This window comes from Aethalodelphis obliquidens, unplaced genomic scaffold (genome assembly GCF_003676395.1).
Source record: "Aethalodelphis obliquidens isolate GAN/ISIS:26980383/991018 unplaced genomic scaffold, ASM367639v1 scaffold74, whole genome shotgun sequence".
Lineage (NCBI taxonomy): Eukaryota > Metazoa > Chordata > Mammalia > Artiodactyla > Delphinidae > Aethalodelphis > Aethalodelphis obliquidens.
Genome location: NW_020838018.1, coordinates 2,312,236 through 2,329,160, shown reverse-complemented (window position 1 = coordinate 2,329,160; position 16,925 = coordinate 2,312,236). Strand labels below are relative to the sequence as shown.

Below are 16,925 nucleotides of genomic sequence, written 5' to 3'. Positions count from 1 at the left end.
AGGAGTATGCCAGTCACTCTTCCTTCCTTTAAGGTGCTTTCCTGGAAGTCCCACCCATCATCTCCTGCTTAAATCTCAGTGTCTAGAATTCAGGCACAGCCACACCAACTTACAGTGGAGGCTGAGAAATTTGTATTTTATAGCTGGACTTATTGTTATTCCCAGGAAAAAAAGGGTTCTGTGGCTAAGGAAGAAAAGAGAGGTGAGTATTGACTGGGTAAATTGTAATCGGCCACATAAAGTAAAATTAATGATTAATATGTATACCTACCCTCAAATTTTTGCTTACAATTTCTTAGATACCTGAAAGTCTACTTTCCTCAGATTCAAAACTCCTGACTTAGAGACTGATAGTTCTTCATTACCTTTCTTGTATTGTTATTTCAAAACCCCTTCATTACGGTGGTATTATAAAAAATAATCATAATATTTACTTAGCAGTTGACTGGTGGAACTGAAAAACAACTCTTCTAAAATATCCCCAGGACTCTATGTGCTTCTCAGTAAAATGAAGTTGCATTTAACTAGCACAGAGCCAGCCACGGAGGACAAGATCAAGACATATTTTGTACCAAATACATAAAAGAAGCTATTTTTCATTCCTAACATTCTTCAAAAGGGTGTGCTGCTCTTCTACTTAAACCATAATAGGAGTAAAATTTTGATCCACAAATAGAATAGAATAGAAAGAGAAAAAGAAGAAAGGTTTTGATGAAGCATTTGGATGAGTTTTCTTTTTTTTTTTTTGCGGCACGCGGTCCTCTCACTGTTGTGGCCTCTCCTGTTGCGGAGCACAGGCTCCAGACGCACAGGCCCAGCGGCCATGGCTCACAGGACCAGCCGCTCCGTGGCATGTGGGATCCTCCCGGACTGGGGCACGAACCCGTGTCCCCTGCATCGGCAGGCGGATTCTCAACCACTGCGCCACCAGGGAAGCCCCTTGGATGAGATTTTGAAGCGAAAACAAGAGAGAAGAAAAGGGTGACAGAGGATGCTTTTGCCCAAATGAAGTTTTGGAAGTGAAGTTAATTTAGCTGTCACAGATGTAGTACAAGGGGAAATAGGAACTAATTTATTATGCCCCTGAGGGGGAAGGGAGGACGTGGGAGGACCTTCAGGCAGGATGCCTATGGAAACCAGAAGGTGGTGTGAACCACCAGGAAGACTTGGCTGCCCTCCCAGGTGAGAGGGCAGCATTAGGGCAGGAGAAAGGAAAAGTCACAATCTCCTCCCAAGTGCAGAAAGGAAGAACCAAGATGTGTTTATATCTGACCAAATGACTTTTGTTAATATACACCTTTTGCATTAATTTTCAGGCATCTCATCTACTTTTGAAAATTTCCAAATAGATTGAGGGTAGTGATATTCCTGCCCATTGGGCAATCCTCTCTCTACTCACAGAAGAGTGACAATAGCTTCCTTGTCATTGGGGCCATGAGAGGCACTTCCTACCCATGCCCCATCACCATCAGATCTTTCAGTGAAAGCCATCTGTGAGAAAGCATGGGCATCTATTCCCATGCCAAACACAAGCAGGCGTATGTGGGGAGACTGAAGCCTCGCCATGGAGAGACACCATCAGCTCTCATCCCACTAAGCCCTTCGCCTGAACCCACACTTCCTCTTCCCTTGTCAGGAGATATTTTGACTATGAAAGTGTGTTTTGGGATCTATGATCCTTGTCCCACTGTCTCCTTCTAAGTCTTTTTGTTGGGATAACTCTCTACTCTGATGGAAACACTTTATTATCATCAGCACAAAACAGGAAAGCAGAAGCATGATTATACCAAGACTAAACAGGAACATCTAAAAAAAATGCTGAAGGGTCAGGAAGGACAAACTTCAGTTTGCCCTCATTGTAAAAAGAACAGGTTGAAATTCACAGTCAGACACAGGGTGGAAAGGGTTACCTGGAGCATCCCCATCCCTAAATTTTGCTGGACCCCCTGAACAAAAGTACAAATGGAGGCCCATGTATAATAGTTTAAATATTTTAAAGTTATCAATTAAGCTTACAAACTGTTGAATAGAATATGCTCTATTCTTCCACCTTGACAAATATACCTCCATAATGACTTGGAAGGCCAGACTGGAATCTAGACTTCTCTTTTTCCTTGGAGACATTGACGTGAGAAGACCCAGCTTCTAGCCCTAGAGCACGATTATGGCCCTCCTTTCCCCTTGGCTGGCTCTCTCCCCCACCCTTAGGGCCTCCCATACACATCTACACAGACTCACACCCATACTCTGTCTACCCTCTCCAGCATCCCTTGACCACCTTTAGGTCTGGGCTAGAGACCCTGGTGGTGAGGTTCACTCTCAGGAGGATGATGTAGAGTGGGACCTGGGAGCAGGCTGAGGTCTGTTGTGGGCACGAAGAATACTCTAGAAGGTGATGCAGCCTCTGGGCAGTCTTGTACCCTTGGCTCAGTGGACCTCTCATCCCATGGGGAGGACCCAGAGCAAAGGTTTTTCTTGCCCAGGTAAGGTGTGGTAGAGCCCTGCCAGATAGAAGAATTGCAAGAAAGTCTGTGGATAGTTCCCTGAACTGTAGTACATGCAAAAAGCAAGTTCAGTAAGCTCACATATATTACCAAGGGTTGGGGGAATCCAGGAAAACCTCCATAAAAGCAATTTAGTTACGTCTTAAAGGATGGGTAGACATGAGAAGGAAGACAGAGTCTCCCAGGCAAGATAGTATTTGAGCAGTCTGTTCAGAATAGGCAAGGTCAGAAAGGAACTCAAAGTTTGGAGTACAAGATGGTAAAGAAAGGATGGAAAAGGTGCCTTGATTGCTCGACTAGGAGAGTGTTATGAGCTGAACCCTGCCCCCCCGCCAAAATATACATTGAAGTCCTAATCCCCAATATGTCAGAACATGACCTTACTTGAAATTAGGGTCTTTGCCAATGTAATCAATTTAAGATGAGGCCATTAGGATGGGCCCTAATTCAACATTACTGATGTCCTTATACAAAAGGTAAATTTAGGCACAGAGACAGACACACACAGAAAGAGAAATCTATGAGATACTGAAAGCAGAGATCAGGGTGATGCTGCTAAAACCAAAGAACAACAAAATTCACCAGCAAACCACCAGGAGCTGGGAGAGAGGCCTGGAAAGGATTTTCCCTCACAGCCTCACAAAAACCAAAGCTGCTGACAACTTGATCTTGGACTTCCAGCTTCCATAACAGTAAACCTCTGTTATTTAAGCCACACAGTCTGTGTGGCTGAGCAAACTCAGAGAGGGAGTTTGCCTATGTTCTGCAGAGGGTGGAGAGCCATGGAATATTTTGGAGCCAAGACGTAACATGATCAAAGCAATGTTATCGGAAGATTAATGTAGCAGGTGTGAAACGTGGCAGGTGATAGAAGGAGCATGACTGGTGTTCGCAATGGCGTTCGGCTGCTCTCTTAGCAGCCAGCTGTGGGCAGGTTCTTCAGTCCTTGCAAGCTGATGAATGTGCATGCCAGCCGTGGAAAGCATGGTTCCCGTCTGCTTGTTGTTCTCTATCACGACTGTAAGCTCCCTAGGACTGGCAGAGCTGGCATTGATGATTTGTATAGCAAGATGAGAAGGGCTCACCTCACCCAGGCAAGACAGCCATCCATCTGCTCAGCCTATACATCATCTTCTCCGTGGATTTGGTGATAAGGAGTGGTCCAAACCCACCCATTAAGCCAGCCACTGAAGAGGGTCCCATAACTTCAGTGGGGGTTCCCATGACTTTAATGGCACAGAATCTGGGGCTACTTTATTGCAAGGTTAGTGAAATGAGAACAGACATAGGGAAGAGGAGGGGCCCATCCACAATCATATTTTACCTGAATTTGCATGGTCACAGGCTTACCACAAGGGCTTAATTTAACTTGTCTCCATCCAATAACCAAATTACTTGTGTTGACTCTAGGCTCCTATGGGAAAGTCAATTTTGTTCTCTGTCCTCACACAAGCTTGGACCTACCAGAGACTTCAAGAGAGGAGGGTACCTGAGGGCAGATGGTAGTGTAAGGAGAGAGTTTGCAGTGTTCTCTAAAAGATAGGAGATCAATTTCACAGCAAAAGCAACATTAACATTTGTGGCCTCCTCCCCTAAAAGCCCCCTGACCTCTTTGACTGTCTTATGCATCTGACACAGCAGAGATTAGGCTATGCCATGACAATGCACAACTGAAAATCTCAGTGCTTGGAACATTCAAGGTTTAGTTTCAGCCTATTGACATAGATAGCTCAGAGCAGCAAGGCTCTCTGCTCATCTCTGATGCTCAGAGGCCAGGCCCCTGGGGCAGCTACCAACTTAAAAGCTGTCCAGTACCACATGGAAGGTCAAAGAGCTCTGTGAGACCTTGAATTGAAAATCAAATATTCAGCATGGAGGTGAGGTGTTTCACTCAGCTTCTAACTCATGGCCCACCTAGACCTAATGAAGCCAGAAGAAAGGGCTGTTCTATTCTTGGATATGGAGTTGAGGACAGCGAGGCTTGTTGGTCAGCGTTAGTAACTATCACATCCCCATAATCCTACAACTCAGTGTTATCCTCCCATTTCACAGATAAGCCTCAGGGAAGCTGCATGACTTGCCCAAGCTTACAGAGTGAAGATTGGAACTCAAGCTAATGGATTCCAAAGATTATGTCTTTTCACTCTCATTTGCCTGTTTAGCATTCTCCCTTTCCCTGTCTCAATCTCTCCCTCTCCCCCACCATCACACACACACACACACACACACACACACACACACACACACACTTCATACACATATCTCTTCACCTCTACCTCCTTTTATTTTTCAGCTTTTAAAAAATGAGTGCTTGGTACAAACAGGATTCCTGAGCTAAAGATAGCCCTCGTTCAACTGGAGGTCGTTCTGCACTCAGATGTTCATCTTTACAAATTGAAACTGAACGCAAAATACTCAGAACTCAGTTCAAAGTGCTGTCAACATAAGAATAAATAAAAAGACTAATTTTTGCCCCATGTCTACGACTGCCATTATTTTGCATAACATCAAAATATTTAAGAGGGAAAGTAGGAAAAAGCTTAACTCTTGTAAGAATTCACTCCACAGTGAGAATTTGGAGATTTGTTCTTTGCCTTTGGAATTTAAAGGGCAATGTTCTCATTCCGTACATCACTGTGGTATTCCAGCGATGTATCAAAGCTAAGGCTTCCGTAGACGTGAGCAGCTTTAATTGCAAGGATTTCAACTGTTTTAACAAATAGTTACAGATGATAAAAATGCCAGCTGGGCTATGAGATACTAGTAGCGTTTGTGCTTTAATGTGTAAAACTATTATAGCTCTATCGTCAAGGCACCAAAAGCAATGAGGGAGAATGACTCAGAAAATAAATATTCTGAATAATCCTGACATCAGAGACAGCTGACAGGAAAATGTCTTTGATTACAGGAGACACTTTGGGAAAGTATCAGTTGTTGTCAACTCTTGCCAGAATTGCAAATGACCTTGAAAAGACCAATTTTGGTGGAGCTGTGTGAGGGGAAAGAAAATTGCAGTGAGTTGATGAGAGAAAGTCTCTTATGAAGTGGGGCTGTGAAATGACAAGGAGAATTGGAGAAACAATGAAAGGAATGTGGTATTGAGAAAGGAGTTTTTTTGAATGGGTAACATTAGACCTTCTATTTTACCACTTCAAGTGAAATGTGGAAGCCTCACTCCCATTTAGATCCTTTTACGTTCCCTGTTTTTATCTTTGTCATGAGTATCATATGGTGTTATAATGTTTGCTTCACTCATCAAATACAATTTTAAAAACTCATGAGATCATGAACATGAGACCGGTCTCCATTTATTTAACGTTGTTTAATAGAATTTTCTGGTTGTCTCCATAAAGTTCTTGCATATTTTTGCTAGATTTATTTTTCATTGCCACACTAAATGACATTTTTAAGTATATTTTATAATTATTTGTAGCTGAATATTAAAGGTAGATGATTTCTGGGTATTCATTTGTATCTAGCATCCTTGCTGAACCCTCTTATAAAAGTTATAAAAATATGTCTCCAGATAGACTCTCTTCAGTTCATTTGTAATCACATCATCCATGAAAAGTGAGAGTTTTATATTTTTTTCTTTCCAATCCTATATTCTGATCTATTCTTCCTGTCTTAATGAACTGAATAGAACCTCCAGGACCATAACAAATAAAAGCAATGATAATGGACATTCTTGTCTTATTTATGATTTTAAAGGGACTGTTGTTGGTATTTCACCCTTAAGTATATTTCCTAGAGATTTCTGATAGACACACTTTATCAAGTTAAGGAAGTTCCCTTCTACTCTTAGTTTGGCAAGATTCATCATAAATGAATGTTGAATTATATAGAAAATAAGGGGAAAAACTCATGAGCAAAAGTACAGTCTAGTTTGTGTGCCCATATTTCTGCTTTTTCCACTTTTCCTTCCACCATCCTGATGCTCCAAGATTCTTTCTTTCAGCGTCTCCTTTCTGTTTGAAGAAATTTTCAGGGTGTGTCCTCTAGAGACAAATTCTTTCAGGTCTCTTTTATGATTAGGAAAAGGTCTTTATTTTTCTCTTCATTCCTAAAGGATAGTTTTGTTGGATTTAAACTTCACAGTTGACAGTTCTTTTCTCTCAACCCTTGAAAAATATTGTGGCTCATCCTTCTGGCCTCCATGGTTTCTGATGAGAAACCCACTGTCATTTGAATCACTGTTACCCTATGGGGAATGTGTCATTTTTCTGTGTGTGTGTGTGTTTAGATTTTAGAAGTTTAATTATGATGTGTCTTGGCATGGGCTTCTTTGTGCTTATCCTATTTGGGATTTGTTCAGCTTCATGAATCTATAGGTTTGTGTCTTTTGCCAAATGTTGGGTGTTTTAAGCCACTATTTCTTAGAGTATCCTTTCACTTTCATGCTCTCCTCTCCTTCTTAGACTCCAATAATATGAATGTTGGATCTTTGTTATGTAGTCCTACAGGTCATTGAGGCTCTGTTCTTTTTTTCTCAATCTATTTTTTTTTCTGTTGTTCAGATGGGGTAAATTCTATTGATCTGTTTTCAAGCCAGTTGCCTGCACACTGGTAAACTGCTGATGAAAGAAACTAAATAAGATTGATTCATAGGATTAATGTCTATTTGGGGTCTGTAGCCATGATTTAAAATGAAACCAGTAAGTCCAGTTGAATAACAGTTTTTACATCAAGGTCTGCTTGGACACAGATGGGAAGAAGAATGATATTTAAGTTGAAGCAGATTAGGGTTTTGGCAGGTACCTGTAATGAGGGACAGGATGTCAAGAAAGTTGATTGTAATAAGAACTCATGGAGGGAGGTGAAGAGATCATTGAATGGATGGTCTTGGTGGAGGTCAACTGTTTTGCAACTAAAAAAATAGGAGTCATTGTTCATGTTTTGGGATGCTCAGAGTTAAGATTTTATATAATGGTTAGCATACCTTTCAGGATATGATGGAGGATTGACTGGCTGAAGTGAGGGAGAGGAGAAAGTAGATGAAGGTGAAAAAGTAACAGAAGGGTGATATATGGTGATGTATGGGCCATCCAGAAGATGATCTATTTATTGTCCAAACAAAACACTTTTGAGGAAACTCTTGAGAGGTGTCAATACTAATTATTCAAGAACAGTAGATCTAAATTGAGGCTGTTCCAGAGAAACCGAGATATATGACCACCTTAGTCACCCATAAGGTTGGTGACCCCACTGTGAATGGTCACTGGAATACAGTAAGGTACAAAGCTGTGGCTGGGTCTCATGTCTTCAATGACTAGGGAGATAGTGGCAGTAAGCAATATTAGAGGATGGCAGAGACAGATGGAGTACATCCTTAAGAATCAAGGAGTTTTGGTTAGGAAGGAGGGAAAGGAAAGTTTGGGAGAAGCAATAAGAAGGAAGAGGAATCAACTCTACTTCCTGGTCTTAAGGGAGGCAGTACATGAGGAAAAAACCAGCATCATCTTGAGATGTCTGTAGTGAGGATGGTGTACCTGGAAGACGGGCAGATGTCCAAAGATGAGAGCAAAGGTCAAAGGAGAGCTTGAGGGCACAGGGTCCAGCACACGGTGTGATGGGAGAGGAGGATGTACCATAGGGTCACATTGGCTCTTGCAAGGGCATTAGGGATGGGGAGGTAAAGGATCCTTAGACATTGGATCTTTGGACAGCTATCAGTGATAAAAGCAAACAGGGATAAAGCATGATGGGCAAAAGAGAGGATCAATCCATTTGAAAGCTGAGCTCGATCATAAGGTCCCTCATTACAACTCATCACACTGAGGAGGGAGGGGTAAGGGCAGGGCAGGGGTGGGGAGGTGAAGTTCCCACTGCAAGAGCCAGTGGTGGTGTGAAGACTTCAGATGGTGTGTGCAAAAATAATCCTTGCCTTGTTAGTGCTGTCTCTTGACCTGGCATTTCCCTTTACATTCTAAAGAAATGTTTCACTTCCCATTTTACCCTCTGAACTTATTTTGCTCTACATTTAAATGAGCTATTGTGTAAAACATATCCTCCTTTTCCTCAAGCTTCATTTTCCTAGAATTTGGACATTTAAGAATCATGTTATAACAATTGAACCAAAAAACAAAATTTAAATAAGCCTACTGGATGACAATTGTCTGGTTTACTCAATAATCAATAAGCGTTCTGCGAAATCTTTACATTACTATCAGGCATAAGACCACTATGGAGAAATTAGGAAATGGGAAAGTGTTGATTAAAAAGAATTTAGCATCTTGGCCTGCATAATAAAAAGGAATATTGATGTTCTCCATCTTAGTGAGTTTTCCCAAGAGAAATCAGAAATTCTCTTACTGGTTAAAGGTAAAAATTCCCAAGTCAAGTTTAAAGGGCCAATAAACAGGAAGCTAAGTTCTGCTGGTCCATATAACATGAACAGGACGTAGTGGGTGGTTTGAAAGAAGGGGGTTCAGTTTCCAGGAAGTGAATGTAAAATCCTTATCACTGATGTTCAGCCTATGTGGATGGCAGCCTCTCGTGCAGTGGTCACAAATGAACTTAGTTTATGACCCCATGTTGGTCTCAAAATGAATTATCTTCTAGCTGCTGATCCTTCTGGGTCACTGAGAAGAGTTATTAATAGATAGCTTCCAATACTTCATCAGACTGATTTTGCTCACACCACATCTGACACCAAATGTTTGAGGTTTTTTTCACACCAACAATCAGTTTTTAGTCTCCAGTCCCCCACTGGGTGTGGTAAAATTCAATTGAATTCTGATACTAACTACCCAGACTTCGCCTAGATCCCACAGGTGTAAGAGCCCACTCAGTCCTACAGGACTGTCCTCACTTCAGATGCCTGTCACAAGTATTGGATACCCCCATGTACGCATACTTCTGTCCAACTTGACTGCAATGTCAGGCATTCCCAAAACTGCTCTCCCTTCAGGTTTGGTGATTGGCTAGAGTGGCTCACAGAACTCAGGAAAATAGTCTATTAGAAAGCGTACAACTCAGGAACAGCTGGGTGAAGAGATGTGTGTGACAAGGTATGGGGGAAGGGAGGCAGAGCTCCTATACCCTTGCTGGGTGTACCACCCTCCCAGCACTTCCACACTTTCACCAACCCAGGAGCTCCCCAAACCCCATCATATAGGGGGTTTAATGGAGGTTTCATTACATAGGCATGATTTGTTAAGTCATTGGCCATTGATGATTAACTCAATCTCCACCTTCTTTACTTTCTCTGGAGGGAGGCCAGGGATTGGGACTGAAAGTTCCAACCCACTAATCAAGGCTTGATCTTTCTGGAGAAGAGCCCTCATTTTTAAAGCTATCTTGAGGCCCCCAGCCACCAGTCTCCTCATTAACAAATAAGACACTCATCACTCTGGAGAGTCCAAGGGTTTTAGGAACCATGTGCCAGGAAGCAGAGGTAACAACCAAATATGTATTTCTTATTATGCCACAATTTCCTAAACCCTGAGTGTTCTTCTGCTAAGTATGTTTAAAAAAATTCAGAGAAACTGGAAAATGTGAAGAGTTAAATTTAAAAAGTTACTTTGGGAATTCCCTGGCAGTCTAGTGGTTAAGACTCCGCACTTCCACTGCAGGGGCCACGGGTTCAATCCCTAGTTGAGGAACTAAGATACCACAAGCCACACAGTGTGGCCAAAAAGTAAATAAATAAATAAATAAAAATAGAAAAAAAAATTTTTAAGTTATTTTGTCCAACTTTTATTTTTCTTTATGTTTATTTCATTTGAAAGACCCTCCATTATTGTTTTCACTTCCAGTCAACTCCAGGATGCAAATTGTTGAGATTGGTTTAGCCCATTCAGTAAGACTCTCTATAGTATTTATTATTATTATTATTTATTATTTATTTTTTTTGCAGTACGTGGGCCTCTCACTGTTGTGGCCTCTCCCGTTGTGGAGCACAGGCTCCGGACGAGCAGGCTCAGCGGCCATGGCTCACGGGCCCAGCTGCTCAGCGGCATGCGGGGTCTTCCCAGACCGGGGCACAAATCCGTGTCCCCTGCATCAGCAGGCGGACTCTCAACCACTGCACCACCAGGGAAGCCCTCTATAGTATTTTTAAAATACATGAGTTACAAAATTAGTTGCCAACTTTTAAGAGCCAGAAAAATCTCATATTTAAAATATCCCAACATCTTTTTTCTCTTGGAAAGCTGTATAATTTGACAACTCTGTGCTTCCCATTCACAGAAGGCATGGACTCTCCTTGTCACCAGAGGCCTGCCAGTGCTTCATACCTCCTATCCCTGATCAGTCTTACTAATTTCTGTTGACAGATTGTCCCTGTAGACAGCTGAGTCAGTGACTACAACTTGCAGATAACACTCATCCCTCCAAATGTTTCAGTGAGTCTAACATATGTACCATTTTCATTCTAAAGTGCATGAGTGAGGTGGCAATTCCTAAAGGTGACTAATATCTTGAGTATCTACTCCAACATCCACCTGTACCAAGGAGGTCCCAGGCCCTGGGGATGCAGAGGTGAAATATACATCCCCTACCCTTACTGTTTGCTGGAGAATACACCCAACTTCTTTGTGGTCTCTGATTCTCAGTGTCTACCTGGGGCCCAATTTTAATGACCACATGAAATCCCATAACCTGCATATCTAATTTCCAGGGTTCCCCTCTTTATCATATAATCTAGCTACACTTTTCTTTATTCTGATTTTTATCTACTTACAGCTCTATTTCTATTGTATTTTATCTATACAACCCCTTTGCATAAGAAGGCAGGATATGAATAAATAAAATGTAAATAGACAATTCTAACATAGCCTGATAGCTGTCATGATGAATGTACAACCAGAGTGATTTCAGAATGCTGGGGACGTGAACTGAACTTAGGCTGGGGATGAGGAAATGATCTCCTAAAGGATTTGACTTACATGAAAAGCTACATGTAAAGTGCCAGATCTTGATGAGAACTGCTGTGTTTCAGTAGCTGCAAGCACTTCTGTGTGGGTGATCGATAGAGTCGAGGTGTGCAAGTGGCAGAACTTGAGTCTGGAGAGGTGGGCAGAGGTCTGACCACAATGTCATCGTTAGAGAATTTAGAGGTTTTCTAAGACCAAGAGGAGCCATGGAAAAATGCTAAGTAGAAGAGGGGCAGCAGCAGATCTGCTTCTTGAAAATTCCTTGGTATGAAAGGCAAAAGGAAGGAAGTCATCTGGAAAAAGAGAGAAATTGATCAGCTCTTGCAAAATCACTTCCAAATTCATGTCATACTTCCACTCCAGGTAATGATGAGCTGCTTAATTGGGACCAGTATCCACCCCACCCCAAGGAAGATACCCTGGGACCCTTGGGCATGCACACCAAGGGAGGGGCACAGAGTGTGTCTGCAGGGAGGTCACTATGATCAGCTCAAAACTAGGACCCTCCAAGTGTCCACCAAGTGAATAACGGGGAAAAGTGCTCCATATGTATGTCGTGGAGCACCGCACAGCACTGAACATGACCAACAACATGGATGAACCTCAAACTCATATTGGTAAATGAAAAAGTAAAATAAAATAAAAATCACAGAATAGAAGGGTACACACAGCTCACCCACAGGCAAGTCACACTCCACAGCTTAGAGATGTAGGTATTGGTGATAAAACTGGGAAGAAAAGCAAAGAGTGTTTCCCCTAACATGAGCTTAGTGGTTACCCCACAAGGAAGTAGGAAGGAGGACGTGGATGTTATCCCAAAGAGACAATTCAGGGGCTTCTGGAATTCTAGAATGTTCTTTTCCTTGACCCATGTAGGGCGCGGTCAGCTAACTGCCACGCAGCAGGAAGCTGAAGTAAGCTGAATCATCCTTCCTGTGGCCACTGCGCTTGCGCTAAGTATACTAATGAGGTTTTAAAGTAGCGACCTATCCGATGCTGGCTCACAAGTCGCACCATCGGCGAAAGCCAATCACAGAGCGACACATGTTCTTAATCCCTATATAAGCAGACTGCTATAGGATTGCGGGGTCTTCCTTCCATCTTTTCTTTAACCAAGCTGTGCTCCAATAAAGTGTGATACGAGAAGAATCTTGCGTGTGGCGACTCGTCATTCTGCTGGTCGGAGGCGGCTCACCGCAGACCCAAATACTGGTTACATGACTTTTTAAAAATATACTGTATATTTGAGTTTTATGCTATTTTCTTGTGTGTTGTATTTCACAGTTATTGTAAATGTTTTCTAAACATGGATGGAGGCATGAACTAAGGTAGTGATTTACGGGGTAGAACTTGAGGGTTGGACAATTGATGGAAGGGGGAAATCAGGAGCAGGTAGCATCCAGGATGATCCTTAGATATCAGGTGAGATGTGACACCACTCGCCAACATGGGTTCCAGAAGGAACAGATCTAGTGGGCTTGGAAGAGAGGAGATAACTTAAATTTTAGACTCATTTAAATGAAGATGCTCAGATCCACCAATAAAGTGGATATTGGGCTAGGGCTCAAAATAAAAATATAGTTTGGAGTTTCCTATTCTAGAATCATTAGCATCAGCAATTAACTTAGGATGTCAAGTAATGCAAATGTGTAAGATTGTGTGTGTGTGCGTGTGTGTGTGTAGATTAAGCAGAAAATAAAATAGGCCTTTGGACAGCTTCTTGAATCTAAACTTCTAGTTTTAGTGAAATGGTGGGGATGGAAGCCTTGTATCAGAGCTAGAAATAAATGATAAAAATGAAAGAAGAAAGTGAAGCAGGTTGGCTTCTTTTGAAGAAGGTTTATAAAGGAAAAAAGGGAGCTCAGTTGTTCTCCATGGAGAGGCTTGTACTCACAGGGGGATTTCTTCCCTCGTGTCTGTTTGTCACTATGCTGGGTCCTCTTTCTATGAAGCAGAGGAGGTACTGACACAGCAATGTCTGCAAAAAGAGATGGAATACAGCACTCAACTGCTGGAACCTGTTTGGAATAGGAAGAGAAATATCCTCCCACAGCGAAGGGAAGGACAGCCAGCCATGAAATGGTGGATGCAAGGCAGGAAATGGAATCCAAAAGTTTTCTGGTTTATTTTAGACTGCTATAAAAACCCAGAACTTAGACGTTCCAGGAGGTAAAGTAAGTGACTTAAATGACCTCTCTCGATTTTACTCCCAATCTCAGGTCTGTGAGCTTCCAGCATTACAATTTATTCAGAATTTATGCTTTGTAAGGGGACCGAGTATCTGGGGAAAGAAACAGTGCAGCATCAACTGACCTCTTAACCAGTGTTTCTGTAATTCAGCTTAAGATTTGCAAAAAGCCACAGTTTGGTCAAAGAGCAAATATTCCTGGTAAAAGGCAGCAAGGTTCATGTTAAAAGATGAAACACTAAAGGAATGCCCAGAATTATACCTTCTTCTCTTCTTTTTTTTTTAAAAGTGGTCATGGTTCCAAGTTTTCCCTTGAAGACTATCGTCTGGTTAGTATTTGGAACATACAGAAAAGGAATAGATAACCTGATGAGACTACAGAAAAAGAAAATAGATGCTTACTACTGTCTTATAACCACTGCTGTGCCAAACCCGTTAGACAATGTGAGTTGTAGTCACACAGCTTATCTACCTTTCAACTCTGACTGGGACAAAAAATAAAATTCTGTTGTATCAACATTGCTACAGGTTCTAGAATTCCTCTCAGAAAATATGAGCAAGCATACCTTGGAACAAATTTCTTATAACCTGCCATTTAATGTTACCAAAAGCACCTTGCAATATTTGATTGGTCTCAGATGAAGTGTGTTGCAAATAGGATACATAAATTTAACTATTAAAATCTCTATTGGATTTGGGGCTAATATTTCATTGATCATCTGCCATGATTTGGAAAAACAAAAATAAAACACTATAGTTCCAAATACAATTTAAAAGCCAAAATGGATCACATTTTCAAAAAGCATATCCGCTGGTAGAATTAAAGGTAATTTTAACTTTCTTCTTTATGCCCTTCTTTATTATTTGATTTTATTTTACAACACTCATGTTTTACATGTATAATGCAAAGAAAGAAAATGAAACAGCTACAATAGACATGCTCTCGATTGCCTTCCAGTCAACCAGTCTTGGAGATAAACTACACTGATGCTCCAAAATGACCACACACTTGTGTTCTAACCATCTGGGATGTTGACATGCATCCAAATTGTTGGGCTCACACACACACATGGATTTAAGCAGCTAAATGGTTTGCTTAGTGTGAAGAATATCAGTACAGAGGTATAATGGATGCCAGGGAGAGCCATAGTCACAGAGAGAACCTCCTGCCAGCTGATGACACCAGATGAGTTGGCAGTAAAGACAAAGTCACACTAAAAGCCCTGATGATCCTAGGATGATATTTCCAGGATATGCCAGCTGCCTTTCAAACATCTGGCTGGGGAATAGAGAACACATATGTCACCGGAGATCATGTATGAACATATACAACTTATATCTGTAAAGGACTATTCTAAGAGCGTTCACAGTCTGGCCACGTTTCCACATCAACACCCCATAAGCCCTCATTTTAGCCCTTACCATGAGTCAGCTGTGTTTTTGCCAAGCCTGTTTATGCCAGTTCTATTTGTTATCTTTATTAATTCAGATAAGCCAATCATAATGATAATATCAGTTGAGAGCTTACTGTGTGCCAAGCATAGCAAAACTCATTTAACTCTCTTAACAATTCAATCATTAAAATACTATTATTTTACTAATAGTAAAATATACTAGTAGAGGGATAATTTAGGAGTTTGGGATTAGCAGATACAAACTGTTATATATAAAGTAAACAACTGTATAACACAGGGAACTATACTCAATGTCTTGTAGTAACCTATAATGAAAAAGAATATATATATATATATATATGTATAACTGAATCACTGTGCTGTACACCAGAATCTAGCACAACATTGTAAATCAACTATACTTCAATTTTTTTTAATGTAAAAGATTAACATCAAAGAGATGACATATCATGTTGATAGTATGTATCCTTGGTGTGATGTGATGAGACTATCTCTTTTCCTCTGTAGTTTTCTATCCCCAAAACCATAATTCAAGTCTAATTATGAAAAAAAGATCAGACAAGTCGAAATTGAGGGATATTCCCCCAAATACCTGATCACTACTCTTCAAAACTGTTAAGTCATAAAAAAACAAGTTGAAAGCCTGAGAAACTGCCACAGCCTATAGGAGCCTAAGAAAATATGCTGACCAAATGTAAGGTGGTAACTTGGATGGGATCCTGGAACAGAAAAAGAACACCTGGTATAAACAAATAAGATTGGAAAAATGTACGGACTTGGGTAAATAATAATATATCAATATTGGTTTGAGTATTGTGACAAATGTACCATAATAATGTGAGATGTTAATAAAAGCAGACACTTGAGTATGGGGCATACTGGAACCCTCTGTACTATCCTCAAAATTGTTCTGTAAATCTAAAACTATTCTAAAATTAAAAGTTTATTTTAAAAATACTATTATTACTTCAATTTTTTTTCAAAAGTAGTACAGATAGATTCAGCCCAAATTCCAGTTTAGAACCCAAGCGGTCTGGTTTTGAGTTTTCTCACTTAAACACCAGCAAGAAAGGAGTCAAAACAGTTGACATGTGATGCATTTTTCTTTCAGTTACTGTGGGTGGAAGTGTGTTCCTAGAGGAAAGATAATAAAGCAAAACTCTGGACTTTCAGGTAAACACTCTCCAGACAGTCCCTGACTTATAATGTTTCCAACTACAATTTTTCAGCTTTACAAGTGATATGCATTCATTAGAAACCTTATTTTGAATTATGAATTTTTATCTTTTCCAGGACTAGCGATATGCAGGAAAATACTCTCCAGTGATGCTGAGCGGTGACAGCCAGCACAGCTCCCAGTCAGCCACGCGATCACAAGCGGAAACAATGAATCCACTCGCAACCACTCTGTACCCAGACTTCCATTGTTTTTCACTTTCAGTACAGTGTTCAATAAATCACATGAGCTATTCAACACTTTGTTATTAAATAGGCTTTGTGGTGGATGATTTTGCCCAATAGTAGGCTAATGTGTTCTGAGCACATTGAAGGTAGATGAGGCTAAGCTTGGTTGCTCGGTAGGTTAGGAGTATTAAATGCATCTTCCACTTATGATATTTTCAACTTACAATGGGTCTATCAGGACGTAACCCCATCATAAGTGGAGGAAGATAATATTTGTATGGAGGAAAATCCCTGTGGATGGACCACTTTGAGCAAGATGTCCGTGGATTACAATTGCCTGCCTGTGTAAACAATTTACATTTATGAAGCATTTTGCCTGGGAGATGTCACATAGGTATCTGACTCAAGACCATCGGATGGAGTTGGGTTGTATCGACGAACCCTGCTATGTGCCCTCTGTTTTACTTCTCAGCAGCTTCCTGCTATTTATCTTAGTCTTCTTCCCGTGCAGTTTAACAGTTTAGGAAACGCTGTACTT

General features: G+C 41.0%; 1 long non-coding RNA gene across 1 annotated transcript in view; it reads left to right on the top strand.

The window, feature by feature from the left end:
• Nucleotides 1–16,443, top strand: part of LOC113612234 (uncharacterized) — a 96,136-nt gene extending 79,693 nt beyond the window's left edge. The window contains exons 2-3 of the long non-coding RNA XR_003429785.1: nt 16,095–16,156; nt 16,277–16,443. This is a non-coding gene — a long non-coding RNA (uncharacterized LOC113612234). The remainder of the gene's footprint in view (nt 1–16,094; nt 16,157–16,276) is intronic.
• The last annotated feature ends 482 nt before the right edge of the window (nt 16,444–16,925 follow it).